The following is a 21,900-nucleotide window of genomic DNA, read 5'->3' as shown; positions in this document are numbered from 1 at the left end:
GTGGAGTCTGCATGCCTTCCCTGTGGTCGCATGGGTTTCCTCCAGATGCTCCGGTTTTCTCCCAAAGACATGATGTAGGTGGACTGGACACTCTAAATTGGCCCTAGGTGTGTGTGTGTGCCTTCTGTGGAAGGTTGGGCACTGGACTGGCAACTCGACACTGTAAAAACTCCACTGCCAATCATGAGTGGACAGGTGATCTGCTGTGGTGACCCCTAACTGGGAAAAAGCCAGTGTCTTCTGTGGAAGGTCGGGCACTGGGCTGGCAACTTGACACTGTAAAAACTCCACTGCCAATCATGAGCAGACAGGTGATCCGCTGTGGCAACCCCTAACTGGAAAAAAGCCAGAAGAAGTACATTGATTTTCATTTGTCCTTCATTTTTTACTTTTTTTCCCTTTCATTAACCAACCATCTCTTGTTGCATTTCCCTTTGTAGAAATTGATATACTCCAGTCCATTTTTTCTGTTTTTCTTTTCTAGGATTTTATTTTTCTGTTTAAAGTCCATTGCATCTTCCAATGTGTTTAAAAATTTTCCTTATGGAAGGTGAATCCTTATTTTTGCTGGAAGCAAGATCTGTGCTTTAATATTGATTTTCTTCAAGCTTTTAACAAATGGCACACATCTCTTTGACATCTGTACTGTTGAAAAGTCATTGTCAGATCTTAGAGTATTTTCTTTAGTTTTAACTGTATAATTAGTCCTTACAGCTTTTAAAACTAAATCCTTATCCTGATTTGAGAAAAAATGTTAGCATCACTGAACTCAGTGAAGGTGTTGTTTGTTTTAATGTGAATTAAAAAGTGATCTATATGCCAATTTGATGCCAAAGGAAAAAGCTTCAGGCAGGTTCAAAGTTTTAGGCAACCAGGTATTAAGGAATTGAAGTATACTGTCTCCCTTTTCTTTTCCAGAAGCCCTGTAAGTCCTGATGATATTCCTTCCAGATCTGTTCTCCAAGTCTTCTATTTATTCCCAGAATAAGATGTTTTGTTTCAGAAGAAATTCAGTGTTATTCTTATTTTTTCAAGTAATCTTCCATCAGAATTAGGCATTGCCTCTTCTATATTCAAGATTTGTGATGAATGTTGTTTAAGAGATTCATTCAACTTGTTTTTTATATTCTTCTTTAAAATTGTCCATTTCACTTTCTAATTTATAAATCTTTACAGATAACTTGCTAATGTTACTTAGTATAGCCTGTATGTTTTTTTTTCACATTACTGTCCTGTACACTGGACATAGAGAGGCACAATATTTATTTCTATTTTTTTGAAGATATATATATATATATTTATATATATATATATATATATATATATATATATATATATATATATATATATATATATGTCCCATTCAGAAGCCTGAAACATCATAAGCCTGAAAATCAAAATCCTGAAACCAAAAGCCTGAAAATTCAGAATCCTGAAAACTCAAAATCCTGAAAGCCCAAAATCCTGAAAGACCAAAATCCTGAAACTCAAAATCCTGAAAACACAAAATAGACATACTGATGTCATTGTGGCTTTGCTATTGTTAGCTCTGTGGTGTTAGGTCATGCGTTGGGGTCAGGTAAGTGTGCGTTGGTTTTATTTTAGGGTTAGGCGATTTAAGTGAGTTAGGGTTAGGGCAGGTTAGGCATGTATGCAATAGTGACAAATATTGGGGTTAGGGCGGTTTAAGTGAGTTAGGTTTAGGCTGGGTCAGGTGAGTGTGCGATAGTGATGGACCTTAGGGTTAGTGTTAGGGTCAGGGTCAGTTGGTAGATATTAGTGTCTTTATAGTGACATATTAGCATTATTTGTGTTTTCAGGATTTTGGGTTTCAGGATTTTGGTCTTTCAGGATTTTGGGCTTTCAGGATTTTGAGTTTTCAGGATTCTGAATTTTCAGGCTTTTGGTTTCAGGATTTTGATTTTCAGGCTTATGATGTTTCAGGCTTCTGAATGGGAACCATATATATATATATAGGTCTACTTCAAAATTTCAAAGTTTCAAAACTTTCAGTTTCTTATGGTTGCTACTATAACATTGAAGTTTTGAAACTTCAAAATGCAAATAATAAAATAATAAAAACAAAAATATCTTCTTTTTACATTTTTACAGGGGGGCAAACTCCCCTGCAACCTCCAGTCCCCCTGCAAATTAGATATATTAACTCTGAGATCACACTACAGTGAGGAAAAGGTAACTCTATGGTTCTGCACTGTATGGGGGTGTAGAGAGTACAGGATTTTTGTGGCATACCTAATCAAGCACTACAGCTATAGGCTGCTTCAAGGGTATAATAATAGGTGTTAATAGAAAGATGAGTCTTGGAATAACTTGCCCAAGGTTGTCTCTAGTGCAGGTGGCATTCCATGCACTGGTGAACAATGTTGTCACCATTACAGTGATATGAAGAGGCACAAGCAGAATGTCTTGAGTCAATGGGAGGATAAATTTAAAACTGTAAACACCCCTAAGTTGTGTAAGTATAGTAACCCATCAGCAGTCAGTTATATGCTTCCATATCTGTTTCCCCCACTGTACAGCACAGAACCATGAGGCACATCAGGAGAGAATCACTCTTCTCAAACAGGTACTCGGTAAGTATGCATCAGGCATGAATGCCAGATAATACTTTTCAGGCCACCAGTCCATATCAGCTTGGGCAGGCATATCTAACCTTTTTAATTCAGCATACATACCTTTTCCAATAACTTTTGGTGATTGCATTAGGCAGTGAGTACACCAGCTTAGTTGTGTGTGGGTTTAATTCTCAGAAGGAGAAATTATCTTTTATTACAGCATAGTATTTCTAATAAAATTCAACACTTAGTGACATTAATAATTCAATGCTGGTAACTGCAGTTATTAACAGTTCAATCATAGCCTCACATCAGGCTTTTTGTCCACTGAATGGCGCACAGCAGCAGTTATCCCACTCCACAAAGGGGGAGCCACCACTGATCCCGGGAACTATCATCCTATTAGCTTGATGAGCCTAGTCTGTAAGGCCACGGAATGTATCATCATGGAACTCATAAACAAAGACATTGGTAACCAACAAACTCTGTACCCCACCCAGTTTGGGTTTGTGAAAGGCAGATCATGCCTCCTGAACCTGATCGACTTCTTTGAGGCAGTCACCGAAGCCGTAGATGAGAGTAAGGTGGTACACACAGCCTATCTTGCCAAGGCTTTCAACACCATCCCCCATTCTGGAATTATAAGTAAACTCACTAAACTAGGTATAAATCCCTAGGTCACCAGATGGGTTGCCAACTGGCTCACTGACAGAACCCACACTGTAAAAGTTGCAGACTCCAAATCTGACTTCAAACCAGTGACAAGTGGAGTACCACAGGGTTCACTCCTGGGACCTGTCCTGTTTGGTATCCACTTCTCTGAAGTACAGGCTAACACAGAAGGTCTTTGGCTAACAAAGTTCACAGATGACTGCAAACTAGAAGGCATAGTCAAGTCCCCAAATGATGAATATATCCTATAGAAGGGCCTCACTGAGACAGATGCCTGGTGTCAGAGCCACGGCCTCAAGCTCAATGCCAAAAATTGTATTGTCATCCCCTTTGGTAAAAACACAGTACCCATGAAGTACCACATAGGTGGCAGTCTACTTAAGGCCAAATGTGTGATAAGAGACCTTGGGACCCAGGTAGTCTCTACTTTGATAATCACATCACCACAGTAATCAGGAAATCCTTCTATGTGGCACACCTCATCACAAAAGGATTCTCATCCAGGTAAAAAGAAGTCATTGTTCTCCTCTACTCGATACTCATTAGACCCATTATAGAGTACAACGCCCCTTTTGGAATGTACCTCACAAGACATCTGCGGCAGCTGGAAAGGCCACAGAAGTACCTCACAAAGAGGATTACTGGCCTCAAACAGATGCCCTACACTGACTGTGTCAAAAAAATCCAGCTTTACTCCGTAGCATATCGCCTACTCCAAGGTGATCTCTGCCTAATATATAAAGCTATGTCAAACCCAGAGCTGTTGGACATGCTACACCTAAAGAAATCCCAATCCCTCTGAGCTACTTGCTCTAGGGACCTAAACCTTGTCACCACAATAAAAAGGACATGCTGGAGGGATAGATTCCTCTCCCAGAGACTTCCCAATCTCTGGAACAAGCTACTCATCTATGTCAAACAAAGTTCCTCATTAGCATTCTTCAAGAAAAATCTTGATGAGTGGATGGGAAATAGGAAATACATCCCGGGTATTGCTTGTGTGGCTCTGCTCGACAGGGGACAGGAAAATAACTTTCTTGGGTGGCATAAGCCAGGGAACCTTGTTGGCTAGGCTTACTTAGGCCTTTGGGTCGATAGCCTAGTACCTACCTATGAACCTATGAACTTATGAAAGAATATGTACAATATGGCATAGTCAAATAAATGTTCCTATGTCCTATGCAATAGCACTGAGACTGTTTTTTTATGACACATTAATGACTTCATATTATATCAGAATGTGTCAAAGGTGAACAATTTTATGTCATATTAGTTTATGAACTGAATTGGTATAATAACATAACATGTAATTGATCTTATTCTCTATGTTTGTCTCCTCCGACCCTACCTCTTTCTATTTTATGGATTTATTCTTTTGGGATACATTGTTGCTGAAACCAAACTTTCCATCAGAACTGGGAGCTAGAATGACCACTGTGGTTTGGCCCACCATCCCTACACTGGTGGCTATGGCAACATCATCACAGGCAGCACAGACACCCAGCACATCTGGGTTGCAACCTGTAAGTGTTATCTTCACAAATCCTACTCTATCTGCTGCATTTGCATCAGGCAGTGCTACCATGGCTGATGATGTACTGGTACCCTCTGGAAGCACTACTTGTGAGGCTGATAATCATGCCACCCATCGGGAACTGACAGGGCTGGTGGAGGACATAATTGAGAGGGGCCTCAGTTCCTGAATTTGCAGGATTAAACCAAAGTAAAACTCGGACCAAAACCAGGACCAGTAGATAAAAATCCAATAACAACCAAAAAAATCACAAATTAGACAGCCAGAACCAAAGTACTCTTTAATGTGAACAACATTAATCCACAGTTAAGCACTTTCATCTTATCTAGACTTCTTCAGAACTGTGGAGAACCAAACTAGAAAGCAAGTTAAAATAGAGATTATACAACGATCCCCCATTAATATTCAAAAATGTGCATGCTGATTGGTCAGAGTTATAGTAATGGAAAAAGGTCCGGTCGTCCGGACTTTTTCCATTACTATAGCTTTTTTTACAGCAACGGAGAACGCAAGATCTCCATTGCTTCACACTGTCTCACTATGTTAAACGAGTTTAACATAGAGAGACAGCTTTAAAAAAAGCAACGGAGATTCTCTGTTGCTTTTTTTAAAGCTGTCTCGCCATGTTAAACTCCTTTAACATAGCGAGACAGTTTGTAAAAAGCAACGGAGATCTTCCTTTCTCCGTTGCTTTTGCCCACAGCTCTGATGTACTGCGTAGGCATATGCATGCGCAGTACATCAGAACTGCCACAGAATACCAGACAGCTGTGGAAGGGCAGCAAGGAGGCATTATACAATGCCATTATTTAAGAAAAGTAATTATTTTTTTTCTTAAATAATGTCATTGTATAATAGCAATAACCCACTTCTGGGTGTGGGTAATGCTGGATTTACCCACGGTTGGCTTTGTTTGGCCACTCGGGCTTCACTCTCGTGACCAAACTACACCAATCATGGGTAAATCCAGCATTACCCTCACCCAGGCGTGGGTTATTGCTATAGTAAACCTCCCCCACTCTCACCAGCATCAGCCAATAAAAGACAAACTTCAATTAATACCTTAAAGGAGTGTAACTAAAGCTTAAACAACAGAAGCTCTCCTTCTTAATTCACTAATAACCAAAACACTGTCATTAAGTCCTGGAAAATTTGAAGCATCAAGTTTCAGTTGCCAACACATTTCTCTGTGCAGAAGCCTGTTTGCCCAGTCACCACAGTAAATAGATCTCTGCACTTGTTCTAATACAAAAAAAGGTAAATTTTGTAAATCCCTCACAGGTCAAGGAATGTCTTGCAAGTCCACTTTTACAATCACCTTTCTGGATACTGTACAAGTGCTGATAAATACACTTAGAAAAGGCATTTTTGGTTTTGCCTATATAGAAGGCTGAACATGCCTCACAGGAAGCCATGTATCCAATTCTAGATATCTTGCAAGTACAAACTTTAGTAACATCAGTTTGTCCCAACATTCCCCTTAAGAAACCAGTGTAGCTGGTGTTAATATAAGGACAAACGTGATATGACTCACACCTTCTAGTGACTGGCACTCCTTTGATCTTACTACCAGACTTTTCAAGTAACATTTTAATTTTAGATTTGTTTCTATAAGTGAAGCTAACACTTTTGTCAAACAGTGCCTTAGTAACATTGTCACATTCAAAAATACACCGGTTTCTTCTAATAATTTTCTCTATTTGTTTAACATCAAGCATGTTAGTCTGTAGGTTGAGGGGAGTGGTGTCTTTACACTCTCTAATACCCTATAAGTCCATGCAAAATAATTGGTGCAAATTTTATTTGCTTATAAAGCCAAACCTCCTGACTTACTTGCTGCAGGAGGTCATTGGGGTAACCCCTCTCAGCAAACATCCTTGTAACTTTATTGAACTCTGACAAGCAAGTATTGTCCTCAGAGGTGAATCTTGACACCCAAATAAATTGGCTCTTAACAATGCCTCTTTTTTGGTGCATGGGATGACAGCTGGTGTAAAACAGAAAAGAATTACGATAGGAAAGTTTTCTGAATCGTGTCGTAGAAAACTTGCTGCCTATCCCCTCACACAACTCGACATCTAAATATGCAATTTCTTGATAATCATGATGGTAAGTAAAAGACAGAAAATCGGTGCTTTTACCTTCCCAAATAATCAAAAGATCATCCAAAAATCGATAATATGCTTTGCAGTACTTGTACAGTAGGTGGAAAAATAAAAAGTTTTATTCCCACCACAACATCACATCATTGGTAAATAAGGGGGCCCAGGCTGCCCCATAGCTACACCTGTGTTTTGCTTGTAAAATTCCCCCTCAAACAACAAAAGATTACAACTAGGAATAAGGTCCATAAAGTCAACAACAATAGATTTTTCTGAGTTGGAAATCTGTCCATATTTACTAACAATCTCATTGATCCGTTGCAACCACACCTCATGGGGAATAACTTTAAACAATCTCTGCACATCACAGGCAGCCATCATACTTTCCTGAGTTGGTGTCACTTTTCACAATTTATCCAGCAAGTCCGATGAATCTTTGAGTATATGGGGAAAGCTCTTAAGTAAATGTTTTAACTTGTCCACATATCTGCTAAGGGCTTGGTAACCGAACCTCTTGCTGCAACAATAGGACGTGGGGGGAGGGGTTGTTAAAGTCTGAATAAATCTTGTGATTCAGAAAATCCTAGGAATCACCAGAAAGTCTACTCATAAGTAGTCATACAGACTCTGTGATATCCTGTTGAAAAACAACTCATCAAGTACCATCTTGATACTACGATATGCAATGTTAATTTCATTAATAGACACAAGTGAATATACGTCATCATTTTGTAGATGTCCAAGTAAACAACCAACATAGTCCAAGCAGTACATGATCAATAACCCCCCCCCCCCCCAATCAGGTTTCATGAATCTAATTTCTTTGTTATCCATAAACTCATGCAGTTGTTCCCTTTCATGTGCAGAGAGGTTGTAAAATATTTGAACTCTACCTCCGATAGTACCACATATCTCTTTTTCACATTTCCTCTCAATTAGATGTACCATAGGGTGTAAAGGGAGATTCATAGTGCTCTTTCTTTTAAATATTTCATGAGTGAGAATAGAACTGTCACCAAATATCAATTGTGAATTTAATTTTCTCGTAAAAATCTTTAAATCTAAAAGTGTATCCTCCACTTTGGCCCCCGTGGAGGAAATAAAAATTAAACCCTTTAAGAAATAGTTGATGGTGACTAGGCCCAATTTCAAGATCCGTGAAACTGTAAATGAAAAAGTCAAAATAAGATGAAACCTTGACAGTACCTGTATTTATAGTAACAGTGTCTATCACTAGTGGCTCCTCTAGTACCAGTGTTCTGCTTGTTTCCTGTAAGTTGAACCCCTATTGTCCCAATTGTTCCTCTTCCACTCCTTGGAGAGAGAGTGAGTCACTTGTCATGAACTGCCCCCCTGTTTCTTCATGAAGTTGTGACTACAAGCTTTACATGTTCTACAGGGAAAATGTATCCATCCTAACAGTTCTACAGCTCCCCTTCCTAAAAGGTTTGTAACAAAGTTATCTTCTAAGTGATAGATTATTTCTATAAATAAAACTAGGTGTGTCCCCTACTATTGCTTGTATCTTCTCATCTGATTGCAAGATTGACCAATTCTGCCTTACAACCTCACAAAGTGAGTTTATGCTGCTACTGTATTTTAACGAAAAAACACATCTGGGTCTATTAGAGGTATATCTTTGAGCAGTCAACCCATCCCTATCTAAACAGGGTCAACCTGTAGTGTTCCTCAAGTCAACCGCTTACTAATACATGATTTTTCACCTGAGTGTGTTGTATGTTAATGTAGTGTCATAAAATTACTACTATTGCTTTTTGCAAGGCTCACTTCAGGCTTGAAATACATTGCAATATACTGCACTCACCTCTATATTTTAAGACACTTAATCAAGTCAGCAGGTCAGGTGTGGCACTCAACACCAGGTACGAAGCATGTCATATCATTGATTACAGTAACAATAATGCACCAGAGTCGCAACTAATTGTAGCCTGACATTTGCTGCTTTTACCCATTAACTGATCTATCATTGGCATAATGCTGCCATCCACTTTTATTTTAATTACATTTTATGTGGGCTGCCTATCCATTTGTGATATACACAAAACAACAGCCTAAGTAAATTGAAATATATCATAACATTCAGAAATACAAACCTTTTTGTCAGTGGACTGACTACACTTGACTTATACCTTGAGTTATGTACATGTTTGCATATGCCATCTTAGTATTACTCATTTTCCATGTATGTATATCACATCTGCTATAGTTACTGAAATGGTAAAATGTATGTCAGATCATTAGTTTGTTTATATTCTGGTCAATGTGACACGTGTGTTATGTGGCAGGTCCTTCTGTATTTTGATATATACATACACAGCATATTTGTACAGTCAGTAACTTTCTAACATTCACAGTATACAAGCTGCTTGACAAAGTTTTCTCATGTAATAACATTATTGTTGTGATTGCACAGGTAACCATGATTCTTCTCAAAATGTCCCCATTGCCACAGGGATGAACACTGCACTAAATCCATCACTATTGTTTCCGTAAACAGATATGCCAATGACAAACTTACAACTCTTTAACTTATGCCCCCTACTCCCCCCGAACTAAATATACTAACTCTGAGATTGCTCTACATTGGGGCTGTTGTTACAGAAGGACCTGCCACATAACACACGTGTCACATTGACCGACAAACTTACAACTCTTTAACTTATATGTGTATTTTAACATCAATCATGTGGATGTAATTTATTTTGCCTTTGATCTCTCCCACAGTATGCATTCCAGTGTCAGGGTGTTTCAATACACCTGCCCACCTACCACACATTTACAATCATATGAGTACCAGAAATACTACTGAGTGCCAATGAATATATATAGTAACAGTTGTAAATGTATGTATTGTAACTGTTTTATATTACTGTTTAGAACTTACTTTAATATAAAACACATGCTTGGCTTATACCTGTTAAAAAGTAACATACCCCCTTTCTATGGTTGCAAGTGACATCAAAAGGCAAATACATGCCCCTTTCTGATGTATATGATACAACAACGGGTCTATATTATCTAATCAACTGCTTAGCTTGTCAAATGCCTAAACGTCGACAGCTAAGGGTCGAAAACTTACAATCTCGAACGGCCAGGTAAGAGAATTCATTCATCAGGAAAATATTTGCTTGGCCATTATCGGGAATTTGCCCTTTCCCCAATGTAGAGCAATCTCAGAGTTAGTATATTTAGTTCGGGGGGAGTAGGGGGCACAGCCCCCCCACATAGGGGGTTGTGAGGGGGCAAAGCCCCCCACTTTTTTATGGCTTGGAAGTTTATGTTAGTGGGGCATGGCCAAGCAAATTCTTTCCTGATGAAAGAATTTGCTTACCTGGCTGTTTGAGATTGTAAGTGTTTGACTCTTAGCTGTCACTGTTTAGGCGCTCGATACACTAAGCAGTCGATTAGATAATACAGACCCACAACAACTGCATGTTTATACATGATGAAGTGGAGAATACAGTATTACTGTTGGTTAACACAAATGATTTCCGGTATAAAGATTTGCTATTCATTAACTGCAGTGCATGCAATTATCCCCTAATGTATGTACTGTCCTTACTAACTGTTATCTCAACTCAGGATTTTTATTAACATTTGTATCACATAAACTCCTTTTTATTACACTGTTGTCTTGTGTCCCTCTCTCATCCTTTGCAGCATGTACATGGGTCAATAAAGTTAACAGGATTATTTTTTTACTAAATGAATATAATGTTATTTATGTTAAAAAGACTTTTTTTGAAATAATCAAATTTTACTTAACTGAGTTGTATTTTCCCCATTTATCAGACCTTGATTCTTATTGCTGGACTAATCCCATTATATGAGTACAGTTTCCACATTTAATTTCCCCCTGCATCTTACTTGTTTCATAAGCTTGCCCTTGCTTTGTATTAATTTTCATCACATGCTCACTCACTAGGTTTGACTACAGGAAACTTCTTTTGTTTACATTGTGTGCTTAATCTTCCGTCCATGATTTTGTGCAGACTAACACTTGTGCTAGCCACGAAAAAGTGCTAATAAATGTGTAGGCTTCCTTAGAAGCATGCATATTCAATGAGCACTGCTGCTCATCTTGCTAGCCAAAGTACATGTGTAGGCTTAGTGTAAAGTGTGCATACTTTGTAAGGAATCCTGTGGATAGGTTTGGACTAGGGACTTGGATGTAGGGAGCAGCCCCTCTCAGAAAAGTCTATATCTGTATCTATATCTATATCTATATCTATATTTATTATTTATTTATTTAATTATTTGACATTTGTTAACCGGGTTGGTCCAGCTGGGCATGAGCCCGTTTTTAGTGGAGACCCGAGGAGAAAAGCTCCAATTACAAAAACAATTAGGATAACATAGGTAACAAAGCATAGATATCTATATCTATATCTGAGTGTGTGTGTGTGTGTGTGTGTGTGTGTGTGTGTGTGTGTGTGTGTGTGTGTGTGTGTGTGTGTGTGTGTGTGTGTGTGTGTGTGCGTGCGCGTGTGTATAAATATAGATAGAGAGAGAGAGAGAGAGAGAGATCTATCTGTCTGTCTCTCTTTCTCTTATCTACACATGCACACACACAATGCATATATAGTGTTGAAGTTTTGTTTAGTGACCTCACAAGGTTGTAAATGTTTTGGAACTGAATAATTTCAGGTCAGATGTGATTATTCTTAGTGGACATGGACTGCATTTTTCCACTAGTAACATTCTGTAAGGGAACCTTAATTATCAATGACTTACAGGTTACTGATGATCTCACAGAATGATTGAGCTACTTCTGTTTGCATAGAGTTCACAGTTATAAGTTGTTAGAATTAGAAACATAGGCAGAGAAGAAAGATTCCGTAACCCCCCCCCATAAATACTATTATTTGCCTTTTTACTGTAAAAGTAACTCACGCTACAGCATTACATGTTACTGTTGTTTCTTGAAAAACAAAAAAACACAGGGAGATAGACAGAAACAATCAAGTAGACAGACAATCCAATAGCTGTACAGCTAGACAGATGGGTAAATAAAAATAGCTGAAAGATGGTTGCAACTACCTATGAATACAGAATACAATGAATTATATTTGTAAGACTTGTACTCCTTCATAGTTCCCTTTGAATTGGCGTTCCATGTTGATAATATTTCCGGCATTATTTTCCTTTTTCCCTGTTCTAACAACTGAGATGCAATGGTTTTCTTGACAGTCTCTCATCTCTAGGGTTTTAAATTCCTCTTCACTGCCTCAGAGGAGCAGCTTTAGCGCAAGTACCTGCAAGTATAAGAATTGGCCTATGGCTTTTGGTAACATTTATGCAAACGTTTTGCATGGGGCTAATCAAAAGAGAAACAAACCCAGCTGGCTGGATTGATGGCATGAAAACTGTATCATTATAAGGGCTGCTAAAATAGAAACAGCTCTTTATTATTTATTCTCTTTCCCTTTTAACTTTGAGCGATTTATCTTTGGGATCAAAAACAGCAGATCCCACTTGGACAAGCATTTAGTCAAACCACTTTGTAGGTTTTTTATTAATTCCCATTCATAGCAAAATGGAACCACAGCTGCCATCTGACAAACTTGATGATTCAGAACCTGACATGAATGACCCCATGACTAAATGCTAAGCTAACAGTGTGACTAACAACTTTCATTTCTGATTCAAGAAAACAAATGTAGAAATTCACTAGCATATACTCAGTATGCTTTTCGTCAAAGCACATAAATAACACTGTGGCTGAGTTAAAAGCACTGCAGTTGTTTATTAGGAGACCCTAAATTGTTTTGGACAATAACAATTCTTAGTCAATGCATTATTTTTTCTTGTTGTGAGCGTCCAACTTTATCTAGCATTTGAAGAAAATACTTTACAAATATTTACAATAAATAAGCTAAGACATTTTCAAACTGCTTGCTTATATTATGTTCAAAGAAGCACATATGAAATCTGGCATTCTTTTGCACATTTACACTGCCTCACATACTATGCTTTACTAGGAGTGCTTGAAGTGACATTTAGTATGCACTTATGCCTAATATGTCATATGCTTCTATGCATTTTGATCGCTGATTAAAAACAGTACAGTGTGATTCTTTGGCAAAAGTGACAAGATCATTGTCATGCTCTTATGAAACTCTTGTAAATTTAGACTCTTGAAAAAGAACCTAACTTTTGCCACCTTATTTTCAGCTGTGTCTGTATGTTGGTCTGAGCATTAATTAATCATTTTAAATCTGATTAAAAGCCTAATACTACGCATCTCACATAGAATCTGGCATTCTTTTACAATCGTGCTTTCCTCTGTTTCACTGTTTGCTTTTGCTCATATAATAAATGCTGCTTTCCTTCTTTTCTCACTTTATATTCTATATTGGATGGTGCAGTGCTGTAGCGGTTAGTGCTGTCGCCTCACAGCAAGATGTTCTCCAGTTTGATTGTTGGCTGAGGTGCTTCTTTGTGGAGTCTGCATGTCCTTCCTGTGTTTGTATAGCTTTCCTCTGGATGCACTGGTTTCCTCCCACATTCCAAAGACATGCAGTAGGTGGATTGGACACTCTAAACTGGCCCTAGGTGTGAGTGTGTTGTGCACCCTCTGAGGAGGATTGGGCCTCAAGCTAGCAACCTGACCATGTAAAACCCATACCTGCTATAGAAACAATGAGTGCTGAAGGGTGCTCCTTGCCTGATGTGCTGTATGCATGTGGGTGAATCCAGGATATCATATATTGACTTGGTACTGCTACCAGCCCCTTTGACATTCCTGACAGATTTACCATACTTAACTCTCAACTCCTCCTCTTTATTTCTCTGTACCCCTGCGTAACATTATGTTCCTCTGGGTTTTCCGGTTTCCTCCCACATTCCAAAGACATGCATCTGGAGTACTTCTCCCCAGGCCTCTGCTGAAAATAAGCTCTGTCCTAATCAAACATTTCTGGTCAACAAATGTTAATAAATAAAATAGAAATATGTGTTAATATTTAAGCATGTCCGTTTAAAAACAGTAGAACACACAATAAGCACTGCAGTGAAAAGTAAAACCTGGGTTACATTAAAACCAGAAATAAATAGGTAAAAAGAATGTATTATGGTGTTAAATTAAAAAAATGGATTGAGTGTGTCATTTGAATGGACCTATGTATCCCAAACCACTATATGCCATGTATATTTCAAACATGGACAGCTGACATATCATCATACCTCTCAATCTCTTAGAGCAAGAAATCTGGACAAAGCTATAAATAAAAGTGGGACAAAGGCCCCAAAATAGGGACAGTTTTTAAATACTGCTCTAACAAACTTAGAAAGTTGATAGAATAACAGGTTTTGCATTAGCATGACTTTTCTGAAGGGTTTGAAGTCTGAAATTCAAATGTTTGTCATTATTTTCTAACTTAAATCTTTAATGATTTGCCACTAATTTGCCAGAGAATCACAATTTTGTGAAAAACCAACCAAAAATATGAGGCATAAATCTGGGCATTCTGCGAAAATCTGTAGAGGTATGCATATCATCACAAATTGTAGACGAGCATGGTTAGAGGATAACGCAGCATATTAGACTCAGCAAAAGAACTAAATCACAACACTAAGTGGGATGCATAAACTAACAGCCTTTCGTAGCCATTTAACCCTGGATGGCCCCTCCAGCAGCTATTTTGGATAGTCAAATCTAGACCATGGAGGACTGGAGTCAATCCCCCCATTTCTTTTCAACCTGAACATCAGTCTAATCCAGATAAAAGACATAGCAGAACTTGACTCTCTTGTGTCTGCTGAAAAGAAGATGAACAATAAATGCATGCACATTGGATTGCAACAAGTTTTATATTATCAGTAACATGAAAATATATAAGGTGAGTATTCAGAAAGAAATATGGACATGTAAGACCTCAGAACATCTAGGCTTGCTGTGTAGCATCAGCATGGAAAGAAAGCTGTTCTAAGACCAGCCCTGTCACAGGTAATGCATCATTTGGTTATGGCTAACACTCATAGAGCATATATTAATGATGTGACTGCATGTGAGTAATTATGCACATCACTGAGCACACGAGACAGTATGAAAATGTTTGGTATCGTCAGTATGCCATTTATTCTACAGTTTCAGTTGGTGTGCATTGCACTGCATTGTGAACATGGGAATTGAAGGTACATATTTCAGTATAGGCACATGTTCCACAAAATGACAAACTAACATTGCAAATATTTGCTTCCTAAGAGATTCAAAGTATAAATGCTGTAGGCCTTGCTAAGACAGAAAAGCATATAAGAAGGAAGCTGTTCTTTGGGATAATACAGGTAATTATAAGAAAGACCAGCTTACCTAAAAGTTGGACTAATACGTCTGACAGAGAGGGTGCCACATAGCAGGTACATAATGCTGTCATGGCAGAGTAGCTTTCAAAACACAGTGCAGCTGCAAAATGATAATTGTTGAAAAGTTTATGTAATTACTCTGCTAGTTGTGCTTGTGGTGAAACATTAATATAAAGGTTAATGATGACTGCAAGTGAATAAACTCACACTTCTACAAGTGTGGCTGAAAAACATATTTTTATTTAATTCAGAAGTATAATAAAGGGGCAGTATTGTTGAGAATGCTCAGTATTCTCTGACTTGGGTCAGGACTCATAGGCTGACATTGTTGCTCATAATATGTGCGTCTTCTATATGCTCAGCCATGTGGTTCAGTGATGCATCCCATATGCATGTCAGCAGCTCAGTTCATGCTATGGATACTACTGCAGACCAAAACTATACATAGTTACTGTATGTAACTGATGAGTGAGTTTAATAATACAGTACCCCAGCATTTAGACTAAATAGCATGGAGGAAGCTATTGTTTAATAGCTTCAGAGGTAGTTATTAGACTTGTAGTCCAGTAGAGCAGTAGACCATGAGTAGCCAATTGCCCCAAGACACTGTTGGATTAAGTGACTTAGTCAAGTTCACACAGCAGGCAAATAAAAGTAGAAGGATTCAATTCATATTATCATTATACATGGAATAACTCATTAACAAGTCAGACCATTAGTCCTCTGTCATAACTGCTAGAGATCTGATGACCAAACCAATATTATAGGCATTGTTGTACATGTCTCATTGATGGATTGCAAATAGTCACTGATAAAATGTTGTGAGTTCATATAGGTTTTGTTTCATGTTTGCCAACCTTTAGTCTGTGTTGCTTCAATGTTTATGCAAAGAAAGGATAAAAGAAAAAGGAATTTATTTTTCTCATACTTTTTCAAGGGTGGGGGGGTGGTTATTTATAATACAGAGGATTATAATAACGTTATCACTAACGTCTTGTTGGATAGTTCTATATACACACCTGTGTCTAAAAACCAAATCAACATAGCTTATAGTAGAATTGATTCTCTGTTGGAAGAATACCTATTAGAAAATAGGATTGACAGCAAAACTTATAGTTTTTAAGACAATTATATCCGAACATCCCTAACATCTTTGGAGTTCCAAAGGTGCATAAATCCATTTGTGAACCGTCCTTTAGACCTATTGTTTCTGCAAAAAATTCTAAAACCCACCCTTTGACTTTATTTATGGACCATCATGTTAAAGACATAGTTAATCAAACTCCATACCTTATTAAGGACTCCTGGGAGTTTCTAGGTAAAATTACTAACCATCTTTGGAGTACAGATTGTACTTTCCTTACCATCGATGTGAAGGATCTCTTCACATGTATTACTAGGAGAGAGGGGTATGAATATTTTAGTGATTGTTTATTTAAGCATTCTACTTTACCCAAAGACAAAATTTCCCTTATTTTAGAACTTATGGTGGTCATTTTGGATTATAACTACATCCATTTTCAAGGGGAATTTTACCAACAGGTTAGTGGTATAGCGATGGGCGCTGCCTGTGCTCCCATATATGCTAATTTAGTATTGCTTGAATGGGAAAACAGGTACATCTTTCCTTCTTCTTTTTTCTATCATGTTAAGCTATACCTAAGATTTTTGGATGACATTTTTGTGTTATGGAATGGAACTAAAGAAGAGTTACACAAGTTTATGGAATACTTGAATTCATGTACAACTTTTCTTTCTTTTACACACACACAAAATGATTCTAATATCCATTATTTGGATGTTACTATTTCTAAGACTACCAATGGTTTTAAATCTAATATTTATAGAAAGGACACTTGTTGCAACAGTTATTTACACTTTGGTAGTCACCATCCGATTGAACAAAAAAAGAGTCTCATCAAGGGCCAAGCAGTCAGGATAGCCAGGATGACTTCTGCCTATCATGATTTAAAACAAGAACTAATGTTTTTGGGTAAATGTTTTATTGAGAGAGAATACCTCATAGAGATGGTTAAGGAAATTTTAGATGAGGTGCTCAATGGGTGGGGCATTTAATATAAGGCTCTACTGGGTCATCCCCTTCAAACAACAAATGACCCATTGAAAGAAAGAAGAAAGTATAATACAGCATGTGTCATTCAATACAGTATTTTTTTCGGAGTTATTTTCACATACAATAAGAACTAACTGGAATTTAATGAAAATTAACAAGGATATATACAATTTAGTGGGTGAACAACCTATATTCACATATAAGGTTGGAATGAATTTTAAGAGGACTTTTGAACAGAAAGTGAGGGAAGTTTTACAATACAAAACTACCGTTCCTTGTGGTGCCTGTAGTGTTTGTGCCTATATTTATGGTGAGGCAACTGTTGTATTAAAAAATGGATTGAACAGTATTGTCAGATTTTGTAAAGGAAATTGTAAGACAAAAATGCTTGTTTACATGGCTGTATGCACGAAATGTAGTGCATACTATATAGGAAAAACTGAAAGAACACTTAAAGAACGTATCTACGAACATTTATACGACGTTAGGACACACAAGGAAACAAGTGCCTTATATAAACACGGTGTTTCTTGTTCCTCTTTTGTAGGATTTAAGTTTGGTATTATTGACATAATTAAGAAACATACACAATGGGGAGGGGGTGATTTGAAAAATTTGTTATTATATAGGGAATTAATATGGCAGCTTAGGTTCAAATCTAACATTTCACCAGGTCTTAATGACTACATTAGTATAAAATCTGTATTATACAAAAAAGCTGAAAGTGTGTGATTTTTAAAAATTATATTCTAAATGTGTTTTTAATTTTTGAGTGGAAGTTATTTGGACATGCTAATAATTATTTGTTTAAGTATGTAATATGATTTTTAGTTTTTTTTATATAACACACTACAACAGGACATAACATGGTTAAGTGGTTATGTCACTTTAAATTTTAATTAAGAGTTTGTGCTGATTGATATCACGTGTATAAAGTTGTTTGGTAGTACCAGTGCTTTTATCTGATGAAGTCTTATCATTAGACGAAAGCGCTCATCTGTGGAATATCGTGGAAACATAAAGGAATTTGGACCTACGTTTGTGGCCTGGACTTTTATCTTTATTGGTTTTCTCATACTTTTTCCCCAGGTGTACTTTACTTAGAATGCAAATTGCTTGTCTGCTGTTTGATTATTTTTGAATATATGTAGCATGGCATCCTATCAAAATTAAGACCTTTGCAAACTCAGTAGCTTAAAGGTGCTATTACCGTTTGAAAACAGAACTGCTGCTAGAGTTTCCTCTAACCCTCAAACCCTATTTGTGTCCTGTTCTTAAGCTGGGGAAGACTGTACACCCCTAACTATATATACTAACTCCAGGATCAAACTACAGTGGGATAAGGGAATATACCTTTTACTTGGGTTTCAGTACTGTACACAGTGCCAGTACCTCAGTTCAGTGAAATGAGTTTTCAGTAATTTGAGCTTTCAGCGATTTGCTCACTGTGAATTCAAATTCAGTGAAATGAGCTTTCAATGAAACAAAGTAGTGAGTGTGTGTGTGTGTGTGTGTGTGTGTGTGTGTGTGTGTGTGTGTGTGTGTGTGTGTGTGTGTGTTTGCGTGCATGAGCAGGCGGGGTGGTTGCACTCTTAATCTGCAAGATCAAGATTATAGAAATGAAGAGGTTAAGGATTCACATCAACATTTATAAGAAGAGCAAAATTCTGAAGTTGCAGTTTGAAAGAAGAAATGGGGTGTTATCTTCTAAGAAGTTTTGCAAGGAGCGATGTAGATGGTGAAAGTGGACTTTGATGGCATCATATAAATGAAGCAAGTGATAATAGGGAGTGGACATGGAGATGGCATGGTTTAGGAATGACAGGTGTGGTAGGCATGAAGGGAGGGTATAACAGTGGACATTACACTTAAGAAAAGAGAAGAAGATGACCATGTTGCTATGAATGGGGTGGTGAAGTGGGAAGAATTAGAACCATGGATAAGGGACTTTGTGGATTAGTTAAGAGGAAAGAATTAGGAAAGCTGATGTACTTATAGACTGTATTAGCAGCCACATAATTCAGGTGAACATGACTGGAGAGTTGGGAGAAAAAAAAGGAGTGGGGCAAGTGGAGTCATAGATAATCTGTAGCTGAAAAGAGCAGAGTTTGAGATCACACTCATCATCATGAAGATGACTGGTGTAGTGTCTAAAGGTCTTCATCTTCTGGACGTGATACAAGTCAAAATGGATTGGGTTTTAAGTTTCCATATGAAGACACCATTAGTCGATGCCAATCACACCACTGCATTGATTAGAGTGGGGGGAATGGATGACGATAAGGGCAGTGATAATTGCTTGACTTTCCAGAGGGATGGGAGATGCTGGGCTGGAAGGACAAGCTGAAGAGTAAGTTAATGGACTGCATTCAAAGCAAGAGGGGAAAGAGCTCTGAGAATGATTCATGAAATTAATGTCGAGAGGTTGAAGAAGTGGACAAAACAAAAACAAAGAAAATAAAAAAGAGACAGAGAGAAGGTCCATAAACTCCATGAATGTGATGATAAAAACTGGAAGATAAATGAATATTAGAGGTGACAGGTGATGGGAGAAAGAAGTGGCCAAGGAGGCATGGTATAAGGAGGCAACTGAAATACTGACCAAAGAACAGAGTGGTATCTGCAAAGGTTAAATTTAAAAAAAATGGTTGGCAGTAGCGTTCAGGAAGGGAACATATTCTTTTTAGTTATGTTTCAGGAAAGATGATGTCAGGAACAGACCTAGTCATGCTGAGTATGAACTGGAGTGAGATGAAGCAATACAGGGACCAAGCAAAGGTACAGAATAAGTGCTTCACCTCAGTTATCATAAGTAATGAGGGCTGGGTACCTGACTGTTGAGAATAAAGACAGATCATGAGTTCAGAAGATGAACACTCAGGAAGAGATCTTGGACTAAGAACTGAATGATAACAGAAACTAAAACACAGGGACCGGAATCTGGTTAGTGTGTTGGCAGATAACTCTCCAGTACAGAAATGTTGGAGGAGTGGAAAATGATATAATTGGTGCTCTTGTATGAAGGGTGAATGTAGCAGGAAAAATGTATGTAACTGTAAGCCGATTGTGTTAACAGTAGTAGTAGTAGATAAACTCATGGAGAAAATCGTCTACAGTTGTTACCTGCTTTCTTAGAAGACAGCCATATCCAAGGCAACAATCAACATGAGTGCATATACAGAAGCGGATGTCAAATTAATTAAAGACTGAATTGTATATTGTAGATTTATGACTGGACTACAAGAGAACTTGGCAGTGGAGTGCTGGCAGATGTCCTCTACCTGGACTTCTTGAAAGCCTCTCACTCAGACAGGCATCCGCTAACAGAATTGTTAAGGTTGGGGTACAGTACAAGAGAAATTATATCTAGGTTCAGTGCTCTTCTGAGTATTTCAAACATATCTGACTGACAACGGTGTAACTCTTTATCTGGGGAAATGGAATCTTGTAGCAAGACCTAAAAAGTTAGAATGAGTACACAAACATTTCATGTCCCTTGTGTGCTGAAACATGTGTGTTTATGTTAAGGTTATACGCAAGATTTGACATGCTTTTTATTCAAGAACTGCTAAGGTTATACTACTATTGAGCATGGTTATTTAGTAAACAAAGCAAAAATCTATCAAAAATTTATATTAGATCATTCGCTGCTTGAATGCACTCTGATGAACATGTTACTACTATCTCTCATTTGGCAAAGTGTTGATATTTTCACAGATTCCATCCTAATCAAGGGCCATCTTTACTTGGCATAAGCAATTATGTATGTATGTATACATGTAGGTAGGTAGGTATGCTATGTTTGTTAATAACAGCAAAGAACTCATCAGTACAGACCTTTAACAGACTCAGTCTGGGAACTGATTAAGAGAATTGCTCAGTATTAAATAGCAGACAAATGGAAGTTGAAGAAATTGTACCCTAGACTACAGGAAGTGGCTCTTTAACAGCTCATCATCCTTAACTTCTGCAATAACTGTCAGGTACAATTTAATCAAATATAAGATAGCAGAGATGGATCATAACCAACAGACACTGATGACCAAATGGAAATAATTTTAAGAGAAAAGTGAGATAATAAGATGGAAGTATTATATGCACATTATGGGAAAGAGAAGAAGTGATGGGCTAAGATGGAAATTGTTGAGCAAAATTACAAAATAAATTCTATGCAGGTGATTTGATAGTATCAGTGAAACTGATAAGGATGAAGCACAAAAATATATGAAATTATAAATGAGAAAACTGAATTTATGAGGGAGTAATTGAAAGATGGATATCTTCATGCCACTGGATTACCAGAAGAGAATGTGTCAAATTGGTTTAAATATCCTATAATGGCAGCAGAGTTATTTTGTAAATATTATCAACAAATGTACCTGTCATAGAATAAAGAATTAAACATGAAAGGGAAATGCAGAACTATTTTAGAACATTACACTTGGCTAAAGTTTGTAAAGAAGTTGTGATAAAGAGGTCAATAAACAAGTGTAACTGGTTTTGCTTTTGCAAAAACATGCGATAGATACATTACAAGATACTAATGGTAATCCAATTTATGGATATGGGTGACTATCAGTCTAGGATGCTTAAAATTTTTAATATGGATACATATGA

Source organism: Protopterus annectens, chromosome 6.part0 (genome assembly GCF_019279795.1).
Source record: "Protopterus annectens isolate FY-2018-M chromosome 6.part0, PAN1.0, whole genome shotgun sequence".
Lineage (NCBI taxonomy): Eukaryota > Metazoa > Chordata > Ceratodontiformes > Protopteridae > Protopterus > Protopterus annectens.
This window is presented reverse-complemented; position numbering follows the sequence as displayed.